Below are 12,583 nucleotides of genomic sequence, written 5' to 3'. Positions count from 1 at the left end.
TTAAAAAAAAACCTTTCACAGCAATTACAGTTGCAAGTCTTTTTAGGTATGACTCTACTAGCTTTGCACATCTAGAGAGTGAAATTTGTGCCAATTCTTCTTTGCAAAATAGCTCAAGCTCTGTCATATTGGATGGAGAGCGTTTGTGCATTTGTGCATTTCTAGTCTTGCCACAGATTCTCAATTGGATTTAGGTCTAGACTTTAATTGGGCTATTCTAACACATGAATATGCTTTGATGTAAACCATTCCACTGTAGCTCTGGCTGTATGTTTAGGATTGTTGTCCTGCTGGAAGGTGAACCTCCCGCCCCAGTTAACAATCTTTTGCAGACTCTAACAGGTTTTCTTATAAGATTGCCCTGTATTTGGCTCCATCCATCTTTCCATCAACTCTGACCAGCTTCCCTGTCCTTGCTGAAGAAAAGCATCCCCACAACATGATGCTGCCACCACCATGTTTCACGGTGGGGATGGTGTGTTCAGGACGATGAGCAGTGTTAGTTTTTTGCCACACATAACGTTTTGCTTTTAGGCCAAAAAGTTCAATTTTGGACTCACCAGACCACCTGCTTCCACGTGTTTGTTGTGTTCCCCTCATGGCTTCTTGCGAACTACAAATTGGACTTCTTATGGCTTTCTTTCAACAATGGCTTTCTTCTTGCCACTCTTCCATAAAGGTCAGATTTGTGGAGTGCACGACTGATAGTTGTCCTGTGGACAGATTCTCCCACCTGAGCTGTGGATCTCTGCAGCTCCTCCAGAGTTACCATGAGCTTCTCAGCTGCTTCTCTGATTAATGCTCTTCTTGCCCGGCCTGTCAGTTTAGGTGGACGGCCATGTCTTGGTGGGTTTGCAGTTGTGCCATACTCTTTATATTTTTTGGATGTTGAATTCAACAGTGCTCCGTGAGATGTTTTTTATACCCTAACCCTGCTTTAAAAGTCTCCACAACTTTATCCCTGACCTGTCTGGTGTGTTCCTTGGCCTTCATGATGCTGTTTATTCACTAAGGTCCTTTAACAAACCTCTGAGGGTTTCACAGAACAGCTATATTTATACTGAGATTAAATTACACACAGGTAGACTCTATTTATTATTTAGGTGACTTCTGATTTTAGAACTAGATTTTAGTTAGGGGTATCAAAGTAAAGGGGGCTGAATACAAATGCACGCCAAACTTTTTAGATATTTATTTATAAAAACATTTTGAAAACCATTTATCATTTTCCTTTTACTTCACAATTATGTGCCACTTTGTGTTGGTCTATCACATAAAATCCCAATAAAATACATTTGCGTCTTTGGTTGTAACATGACAAAATGTGGAACATTTCAAGGGGTATGAATACTTATTCAAGACACTGTAACTATCAAAGCCCCCTGTGCAGTGCAGTGTTACTATGGCACTGCTGTGACTAGTGATCATAGACACTGGATGGATGCACTGGCATACAGTGTTATCAGTGTAGCAGCCAGCATCTCTTATCAATAGACACAGCAATACAATGATCACAGCCCCCTGAGCAGTGCAGTGTCACTATGGTGGCATTTTTATCTATCAAAAAGTGTTTCCCAGCACTAAACTTTCATCTGATTTCTAAATTGCTGCATTTGTAAATTCCAAAAGCCAATATAAAGAAATAGTAGTGGTAAAAAAAGCACTTGTGGGTTTAACCAATCTTATTTTTTTGTACAATTCTCCTTTAAGGGGCGTGGCAAGGGGTGTGTCCTATGCCTGCATACTTTTGCTGATAGGTGTCCCTCATTCCCATCTCAGAAAGTTGGGAGGTATGCATTGCTGTGTCTAACAACTGTGTTCCTGATTGCTGCCACTCCAGTGCCAGAGTCACAAGACCAGTGTAAGCCAGCAGCAGTGTTCCTGATCACAACCACACCAGTTCCTGTGTCACCAGACCAGTGTATGCCTGCAATAGTGTTCCTGATCACCTCTACAGAATCCCAAGGAACATATAAAAGGCCATATGGATGTATAATTGTAGGCACAATGGAGTATGAAACAACCAGCTTCATAAAATAAAAATCATTTATTTGCACTACCAAGTCAAAAAAAGGCAATAACAGTAGAATTGTGGAGGACTTCATGCCATATCCCTTCAGCCCAGGGCCGGTTACCACTAGGCAAACTAGGCAGCCGCCTAGGGCAGCTGGCCACTGATGTTCCTACTCTCTTCTCTCTGCAGCAAGCAACTAAGTCTTAGCATCAGCAGGCAGCCGCCGCTCCGTTCGCACACTGTTGGTTATTTATTAAAGGCAAATCCACTTTGCACTACAAGTACAAACTACAAATGCAAAGTGCACTTGAAATTGCACTGAAAGTGTACTTGGAAGTGCAGTCACTGTAGATCCGAGGGGGATATGCAAGGAAAATAAAAAACAGCATTTTAGCTTGCACATGATTGGATAATAAAATCAGCAGAGCTTCCCCTCGTTTCAGATTTACCCCTCAGATTTATAGCAACTGCATTTCCAAGTGCAATTTCAAGTGCACTCTACAAATGTAGTTTGCACTGGTAGGGCAAAGCGGATTTGCCTTACTTAAATAACCCCCATAGTGTCAGAGGCGCAGCTGCAGTAGAGGACGGTGTCTGTGTCCTAAATGAATGGAAGCAAGTAAACATTCATTCATGGGCACTGGTAGGCTGCATTGATTGGCGCTGGTGAGGCTGCATTGATGGGTGCTGGTAAGGTTGCATTTGATGGGCGCTTCATTAAAAATATGGGGTATACATGGGCAGGAAGTGGAGTCAAGGGGGAAGCCAAGGGGGGTGAGAAAATTAGGCTTCATATAGGGCAGGCATGTCTAAAGTCTGGGCCACGGGCCAATCGCGGCCCGCGTTCCGGTTTCGGACGGCCCGCCTGGTGATCATGACATGTATATCTTTTGTGGCCCCCAACGAATAGGTATGCTGGCTGCCTTGAGGAGAGGGACGAGTGCCGTCCAGACAGGGGAGTATTTCCTGTTTACATGGTGTCCTGTGTACAAGGAAGTCCCGTCTCCTGCGCTGCCATTGGACAACTGTTCTGTCCATCACAGGAGGTGGGACTTTCAATTAAAGAAAACATAAGTTTCTCCTGTTTGCCTGTTGGTGCTCATCCCGCCCCCTCCCTGTCTCCTCTGCACACTGCACTGACGGCAATGGTAAGTCTGCATTCATGGCAATGTAGTAAGAAAAAAAAAGGGGTTAAAGCTGCGCCACTGAACCAAAACATTAAAGTCCACTGAAATCAAAAAATGTTACACTATGTACAACTAGTCCAAATGTGCACCATTCAGTATGCACACAAATATTTGATCTTGAAAGTTATGCTCCAAAAACTTCACACCAAAGTGACTTCACAGATATTTCACACTTAAGTGAAAACCCACCACCGAGTATCAAAGCCGCTTACCGAAAGGGCAAGCTCGATTAGCAAGCGGCTATAGCCCAGCCGCGGCCTTTGAAAGCTGTAATGGACTCCAAGACCAGAAGTTCCCAGAGCTGGCTTCCTTCGCATTCACAGACTCCACCAGATGGACATAAGTAGAAAGAATTTGCACCATAGCATAATTCCGTATGACTTATTTATTTAAAAAATGCAAGTGGTACTTTCAAGATGCAGGTAAAAACTTTACATATAAAAACAAATGCCAGCTGGAGCCCTTCCTCCTCGGCGTGGTGACGTCACTGCGCATCCACCCAAACTCGTTTCGTCATTAACCAGACGTTGTCAATGGGATGGCAATGTAGTGGGTGCTGCATTCACGGCCATACAGTGGGTGCTGCATTCATGGTAATACAGTGAGTGCTGCATTCATGGCAATACAGTGAGTGCTGCATTGATGGCAGTGGAGTGTGTGCTGCATTAATGGCAATATGGTGGGTGCTGCATTTATGGCAATAGAGTGGGTGCTGCATTAATGGCAATGGAGTGGATGCTGCATTCATGGCAATACGGTGGGTGCTGCATTCATGGCAACGATGAGGCTGCAGATGGGCACTGATTAGGCTTTAGATGGGCACTGATTAGGCTGCATTGATGGGCACTGACCCTTATTTTGCTTCACAGTTCTTTATTTAAAATGTAAGATTTTTTTTACTGAAATTTCCTTTTTAAAGTGAAGGTGCGTGTTATAAGCCGATAAATACGGCATATCAAAAATAACACGCCCAAACTCATCTCTTCACCACACACAGCCACAAAGGCAAGAGAATTCTTGTTGGGCAGTGTATTAGTGCTCAGACGAACACACTTAGACCAAATTTAAATGGTTTAAAGAATGTCAGGCAAAATGGTCGGCCCTCAACCATGTTCACTTCATCAAATCTGGCCCTCTTTGAAAAAAGTTTGGACACCCCTGGCCTAGGGTGTCAAAAATTCTTGCACCAGCCCTGCTTCAACCACATAGTGTGTATATGTCTCTGTGTAAGATGCTCTCCCAAAAGGGAACCCCTGGCTACGGGAGCCTACCTGCCTATGGATGGAGATGTACCAGCGATCGTGGGGCTGGTGGGACAGTATGCAAAAGCCAATAGCTCTGGGTACGATCGGAAGTGCAAGGAGGCTCTAATGACACTACCAATGGCAAACAAGTAAGTCCGATGCAAGGTGGGAAGACAATCGGATCACTGATCCCAAGGAGCTGGTTGAGGGCATGCCACGCCTCACGCCAAAACTAACTACCTGCGTGAATGGCCGGAACACAGAACCACTGATGGAACCCCGGCACCAGAAGATGACATCACGACCAGCATCAGAGCGAAGAGCTGAGTGGTAGACTTGTGCAATTAATTTAGTAACAAAACAAAATTCGTCCGAATTTTGCAACTTTCCGACATTCGGAAGCATTACGAATAAAACCAAATCCGAAATAAAATATATCGCAAATAGCGAATGCCTTCGGAATAATTCGTTAATGTGTTAACGCAGCCTAATGCAACAGCAAGTCAACTTGTGATCCTGATCGCATAACGAATAATTTTATTTTATTCAAATTGATTCATTTTATTTCCTAGTGAGCTACTAAACAATTGGAAAGAAATTGATTCATCCGAATGTCCACTAAATTTAACGAATAGTGAAATTAAATGATTCCTTATGCAAAGTCACAAGTTGACTTGCTGTTGCATTAGGCCGCTTTAAATCATCAAAAAATTAGGCTGAAGCCATTCGCTATTTGCGATATAATTTATTTTGGATTCGGATTTCTTCGTAATTGCTTTGTTCGGAAATTCAAATGCATCCGAATGTCCGAAAGTTGCAAAATTCAGACGAATTTCGATTTAAGTTCAAATTAATTTGTTATTCTGGGTATTAGAGAGTTAGGGCTCTTTCACACGGGCGGCCCGTTTAGGTCCGCCTGCCAGTTTTTTAAGTGGACCTGAACGGGCGCTCCGTGCTCCTCTATGGAGCCGCGGATGTCAGCGGTGACATGCCTGCTGACATCCGACCCGCTCCGATCCGCCAAAGTGTGACGGAGGAAAAACCTACTTTTCTATCCGTCTGACGGATCGGATCGGGTGAACACGGACAGACGGTCCGTGTTCATCCGATCCCCCCATAGGGGAGAGGGGAGAAATAACAGGGCGGTCCCTGCACAGTGTGCGGGGACCGCCCTGTCATCCGCCAGCTCAGCGGGATCAACAGAGCGATCCCTGCTGAGCAAGCGGAGGTTCACGGGGCATATCATTACTGATCCGCCCCTTGTGAAAGGGGCCTTACCGTTTTTTAGGCCAATCAGTTCATACCTTGGGGGCTAGATTACTGGCATAGAGTAATTTACAGTCCAATCAACTGTTTTATTTTGTACTGGAGGTTGGATTAAGGGCAAAAAGTTCACTCCATTCCAGTGGGAAAGGGAGTTTGAGCAGAGGAGAGGAGACAGTATTTTAGAAGCAGCAGAACAGAGTCCAGTGAAGTAAAGTTGTCAAGATGGATTCAAGCTCTCAACATGAGATTCCTCCTCCTGGTACCAGCAGCAGCAGTGACACAGCAACAACAACCACCACCCGCACCTGTGAGCTTGCACCACCATTGTCTGTGTCTTGTATGTCAGCATCTGTATTGCCAGGCCCAGACAGTCGTACTTCCACCACCAGTACTACACAACGTTCCAGTAGTCGTGTTAGGCCTCACAGGAGTGGCTTTTCAAAGGGGAGGCAAATGAAGCAGCAGGAGCAGCTCGCCTGTCCTGTTTCAGTGCCTCAGCAAATGCATTCAATCAGATGTAGCAGCTGCAAGAGGCCAAGCTTTGATACTTTGACTAACAGTAGTGCTAGGCTAAGGCCACCCTCCAAACAGAAAAGGTCAGGGAGGGAAACTGTTGATGGTTCAAAATCCCCTACTAGCAGGGCTGAGAGGTCCTGCTCTGAGACCAGGAAGCAGTTGGCATCTATTGCATGTCGTCGCCCTTTTCAGGATATTCCCCCAAGAACAACCTGCACAATTACCACTAGTGCCAGTTGTGTCACCACCACCTCCGCTATGGGCACTTCGAGAAATGCGGTGACACCAAGTATTTTTTACATGACTAGTGTAGTTTCAATGTGCCACTCTCTCCTACACCCCCTCGCTCCATTAAATAATTCCCTTTTACCACCCCCCCCCCCATTTTCCCCCATAACCATTCTAACCCAGTAATGAGACCGACACAGTAAATTGGAGTAAAATTGGCCACAACAGCCATTTTATTTTATAACCAAATAAATCTTTAACCAAATTTTAATGATAGGAATGTCCAACCATTCCAACTTTAACTATTAACACTTTTACCAAACACTTTTAATATTTGAAACCAGTCCCAATTGGTCCTTGACAGTAACCCCCATTAACCTTTTCACCACCACACTGCGGTACCAATTACCATACCCAGGCCTCCAGCCGACCCAGCTCTGAGACACCTTTTTAACCCGCAGTGCACCGTAACCGTATTGCAGCAGACACCGTTCCACTGCAATAACCACCATAGGAGGGGCCATCCCATCGATGAGCCCCCCAACCATTTCCATTCCATCAGTTCACTGTCACCGTCAAAGACAAAGCACACCGCCACAGCCCGGAAGGGAAACCCCCCTTTTCCTTACGGGCCCCCCCCACACCCGCAGGGCCCTCTGAACCCCTTCCTGTACACCTATCATCCACAAGTCTGTACCCACATCCGTCAGGTGAACACCATCCCTGAGCAGATACAAACCCACGTTCAACTCCAACTCCCTGTGTCGCACCACTAAACCCCCGTGTTTTGCCACAAACCTCCCCAGTACCTTGTTTACCTTCACCCTCCCCTTATTGACCCGATCCACCGACCTTGCCATGCGCCACGTTGTTCGCGCGACAATGTCCGACCAGATAATCAACATCCTGGGGAAAGATGCCCGCATCGTCAAGACGTCCGCCTTAACTGCCGTCATCAAGTCCCCTATAGGCCGAATCCCCAGGTCGTTCCCCCCGACGTGTATCAGCAACACATCTGGGGGTCGGTCGAGCCGAACATAGCGCTGTACTTCAGACAGCACCCTGCCCCAACCCATCCCGGGGATACCCAACCACCGAATCGTAGCCTCCTGCCTGGAAATTCCCAATTGCCTACCCCCTGGCCTAGCATCCACTCTCCTGGCCCCCCTACAGACATAAGAATGCCCCATGATCCATACGAGGCACGCCTGTCTTCCACCTGAAAAACAAACAATAACCATGACTATTACAAACACACCCCACAAATAACATCCCGGCCTCTCCAGCAGTCTACCTCCCCCCAATTTATTCATCCATCACCAAATGCGGGAGAACATAAGAATGGAATCTCCTCGACTCCCATCTCCCAATCCGTTTTACTGCCGCCTCATCCAACCCACACTGGGCCGCCTCAGTCGCCGCCCCGATGCGGAAGGAGTGCGAGGCAAACAGCCGCTCGTCTAACCCCACAGTCTTCAAACATTTTTTAAAAATCGCAATGAATTGAAAACGCGATACAAAAGACCCATCCACGTGTACCCAAAACGGTCCACCAACCTCAGGGCGTCCCTCTGCATATTCCCTTACCACCCTTACCGGACACATCTCTGAACCCGGCATAGAATACAAAATTACGTCCCTCCCTTTGCCCTTCTGATCCGTCTTTGACCGTCTCAGCCGAAAAACCACCCTGTCATCCTCCGACCGGACGTCACCCCCCGAAAAGCCCCCGGCCACCCGTTTTGAGGGACTAACCAACTCCCCTATCCGAAACGCCCCAAAAAATGCCACCGAAAAAACCGCCCGAAACAAACGCACTTCGTATTCCGAAGAACAGACGTCCCTTAAAACCCCAAAAATCCTCCCCAAAATCGAAAACGACACCGGCCTCCGCGCATCCTTGCACTGGCGCCCTTTTTTGTAACCTTTTACCGTCTGCTTTACCCAAAATGTTTTCGTGAGATCCGTCCTACCCTCCAATTTGAACCAAAATGCTAAAGCTGCCAGTTTTTTCTCTAAAGCCGATACAGACCCTCCCTTCTCCATATGTCTAGCCACAAAATACACCACCAACCAGCCCATTTCACCCTCCCCCAGCTCGGCGTCCGCCAGCCGTCTGAAACTGGCCCATTCCTCCCACACTTTCGAGTATGCGGCCCATGTCTGCCCACTCACCGACCTCCTGATCCAGTCTGCAGCGGCTCCAATGCAAGCCCCCACATCCACCCCGGGCAAGGAACCCCTTCCGCATCTGCCCCTGGAGCCAGCTCCCTGAACCTGTCCCACTGAAATCGAGACAAGGCATCAGCGAGTCTGTTATCCACCCCCGGGATGTGTACAGCATACAAGAATATGTTCCACTGTAAACAGCGTAACACGAGATGGTGCAATAATCTCACCACCGGTACTGATGAACCAGAAATCCGATTAATGACCTGCACCACACCCATGTTATCGCAATTTAGCCTGATCTTCAAAATCCTGCATTCCTCCCCCCATAACTCGATTGCCACCACCACCGGGAATAGTTCTAGCAGCACCAGGTTCTTCTCAAAACCTGCTGCTACCCAGGACTCAGGCCACGCCTCTGCACTCCACCGCCCCTTGAAAAAGGCTCCGTAACCCGTGGACCCGGCCGCATCCGTGACCAAGTCCAGGTCAAAGTTGCTGACGGGCCCTGAAATCTAGATTGCCCTCCCATTATACGTTTCCAGAAACGTGTCCCAGATGTGCAGATCCACTTTCAGCTTACCCGTCAGGCGGATATAATGCTTAGGAGCCTTCACCCCCGCTGTTGCTGCCGACAGCCGTCGGCAAAAAACCCTCCCCATAGGGATGATGCGGCAGGCGAAATTCAACTTGCCCAACAACGACTGCAGGGACCGCAGCTGAACCTTGTCCCGCCCCAGCATCCCCCGAATCTCCATCCGAAGATTCTCCACCTTGTTCACAGGAAGCCTACATTCCATGGCCTCGGAATCAATCATGATTCCCAAAAAACTCAACGCCGTGGCTGGACCCTCCGTCTTGTCAGCTGCCAAGGGCACCCCAAACTTTTCCGCCATGTGCTGCAACGTTGCCAACAATATTGCGCACACATTGGACGACGGAGGGCCCACGCACAGGAAGTCATCCAGGTAGTGAATGACTGAATCCGAGCCTGCCACATCCCTGACCACCCATTCCAAGAAAGAGCTAAACGTTTCGAAAAACGCGCAAGAAATCGAGCAGCCCATCGGCAAACATCGATCCACGTAGAACTCATCCCGCCACCGACAACCCAACAGCCGAAAGCTGTCCGGGTGAACTGGCAGCAAGCGGAACGCGGCCTCAATGTCCGACTTTGCCATCAGGGCCCCCCTTCCATACCGCCACACCCATCGTACCGCCGCGTCAAACGACGTGTAAGATACTGTGCATGCTTCGGGATCTATAGCGTCATTCACCGACCCCCCCTTTGGAAAGGACAGGTGGTGAATGAGGCAAAACTTGTTCGGTTCCTTCTTGGGAACCACCCCCAGAGGCAACACCACCAAATCAGGCAGCGGCATCTCTGCGAACGGCCCCGCCATCCTACCCAGCTCAACTTCCTTCGCCAGTTTTTCTGACACTACCGCCGGGTTTTCCAAGGCAGACCGCAGGTTCCTAGCCAAGGGTGGCGCCTTCGACAAGGAACAGGGAATGACAAATCCCTCCGAAAACCCGGCAGCAAGCAGCTGCGCCGCCACCCTGTCCGGGTACCTATCTAGAAAAGGCCCCATCTTTTCCCCCCTCACTGACGTTGTCCCCCTTTCCAGCAGCATCCCCCGCCCGCTTGCCCTTTTTGAAGCAATGCGACAAGGGGTGAGCCCCCCCGCATCCGGAGCATTCGTGCTTAAAGCGACAGGTTCCTCCAAATTTGCAGGAACCCTCGTTAAACTTCCAGCACCCCCCCCATCTCTTTCCGGCCGGTGATCCGGAGGAGGGAGTACCCCCGGCCCCGCCCTGAAAAAACTGAGTTTTAGTCCGGGGCGCGGAAATCATCCGCATCCACAGGCTGATATCCTTGTGGTCCCAACGTATAGTAGGACGCACAGCCCGCCGCTGGCGAAACTGCTCGTCATACCTCAACCATCCTGTCCCCCCATATACCCTATACGCTTCCCCTATCGCGTCCAGATAGCAGAACAGCGCCGAACAGTGTTCCGGGCTCTTCTCCCCTATGACGCTAGCCATGATTGCAAACGCTTGCAACCAGTTGCTGAACGTGCGAGGAATCAGCCTGTACCTTCGCTTTTCCTCGTCGTCCTTTTTGGAACTGTCTGGCTTCACCCTATCCAGGTTAAACTTTTCTAGCGGCAGAAGGGAAAAAATCTTAACATACTCACCCTTCTGGATTTTTTCCCGAACCTCCTGCTTCAGATGAGACCCCAGTGGCCCTTCAAAGCAAACATATACTTGACCTGTGGCCGCATCGGCCATCCGGACCACATCCGTCCTGACCCCCCCGTTTTCTCACCCCCGTGTCACTACTTGCACTGCTGTCTGGCACCACCCCCGTATTCCCCCCCACCGGGGCAGGTAACACCCCAGCCACAGGAACCCCACCCGCTGACCCCCCAATCCAGGGCGCAGCCTGAGGAGGCGTCCCCACATCCCCCCCCCCCCGGCAAAGCGCTGCAACAATTCACTCAAACCACCCAGCAATTCTTGCAGCCCCCCAGGGGAACCCTGGGCAGCAGGAGCCACTCCCGCCGAAAAATTATTAGTGGACTTACCAGGCTGGCCGGGCCCGTCCCTCACAGCCGACACCGGCAACTCCACCGCAGGCGAATGGTCCCTCCGCACCTCATCCTCCGATCCCGAAGCTTCCCCCTCCGATCGATCTTCCGAGGCCGGCATCCTCGGCGAAGTCTGCCTCCCAGGCCCGGAAAGCCTGGAGGCCATGGATCCCACCCTCTTGGCGGATCGTCCTCTACCCATCGACCCGGCCGTGGATGTCCCTGCTCCGCTACTCCCCCCGCTGGATCTCCGATCGGCATCCCTCAATGGCTCCGGGGATTCGGGCCTCCCCCTTGTCCTGGGACCGGTGGTCGCGGTCCTGGACGACCCCCCGGCTGTTGCCCCGCGTTTTTGTCGTTGCACCCCCCTCCCCGCTGCAGTCCCGGTGGTTTGGGGGGGACGGCTCCTGCCATGCTGCTCCGCCGCGTGGGTGAGGATCGCGCGCCATTCCGGCCTGAAGCCCCGCCCACCGGACCCAGACTAAGCGGCGGATTCCGACCGCCATCACCCCCAGCCGAAGCATATGCTCGCTTGGCCGGGGGGGGGGGGGGGGGGCGACGGGTCCCGCTGGGGGCTCCGACTAGGCCGCTGGGCCCGCGAGGTGGGGGTAGGAGAATAGCGCTCTAGAGTCATGCTGCAAAATTGCTTCTCACTTCTACCGTAGTGTGAAGGATAGCCACCTTCTCAGGCAGGAACAGTATTGTTATTGCCAGACCACTAGGCAGGGAGGACTGGGTCATGATTGACCAAGTTGTCACAGTGCTCAGACCTTTTGAGGGTGTCACTGACAATTTAAGCCAAGAGAGTTCTAGCCTGGCACAAGTGGTTCCCCTCTTTGTACACCTTTCAAATAAAATTGATTCCTTCCTTTCCAATAGGGAACAATTGCCTGGCGCCAATATACTTGCTGAAGTTGATTCCCTTCTGAGGAGGCTGAAGGAGAAACTCAGTTGGCGCATAAAAGAGCTAATCGACTCTCGCCCTGAGTTCATGTTAGCCACAATTTGTGGCCCCCAGAATAAAAGGCAAGATAGCACTCAGCAAAAATACTCTCACCAACTGGAGGGATAGATTGATAGAGAGGGTACATGAAAATGGGAATACAGTTAGACAAGGGACAAAAAGAGGAGCTGGAGATGTCTGATGATACTCTGTTACCTGATAATAGCAGCACTACTGCCAGTGCTTACGCCATCAGAGCATCAACTTTTTGGGCCGAGGCACTTGACAGTTTGGTGGGACCCACTAAACAGCCCCCTAGAAAATAAAAAACTGCTGGTGACATAGTTAGGGCTTACCTAGCTGAACCTCCTTTGTCCCCCAGTACAGATCCCTTAAATTTCTGGGATGAGAAGAAGGGTGTGTGG

This window comes from Rana temporaria, chromosome 4 (genome assembly GCF_905171775.1).
Source record: "Rana temporaria chromosome 4, aRanTem1.1, whole genome shotgun sequence".
NCBI classification, from domain to species: Eukaryota; Metazoa; Chordata; class Amphibia; order Anura; family Ranidae; genus Rana; species Rana temporaria.
Note: the sequence above shows the minus strand (reverse complement) of the source record.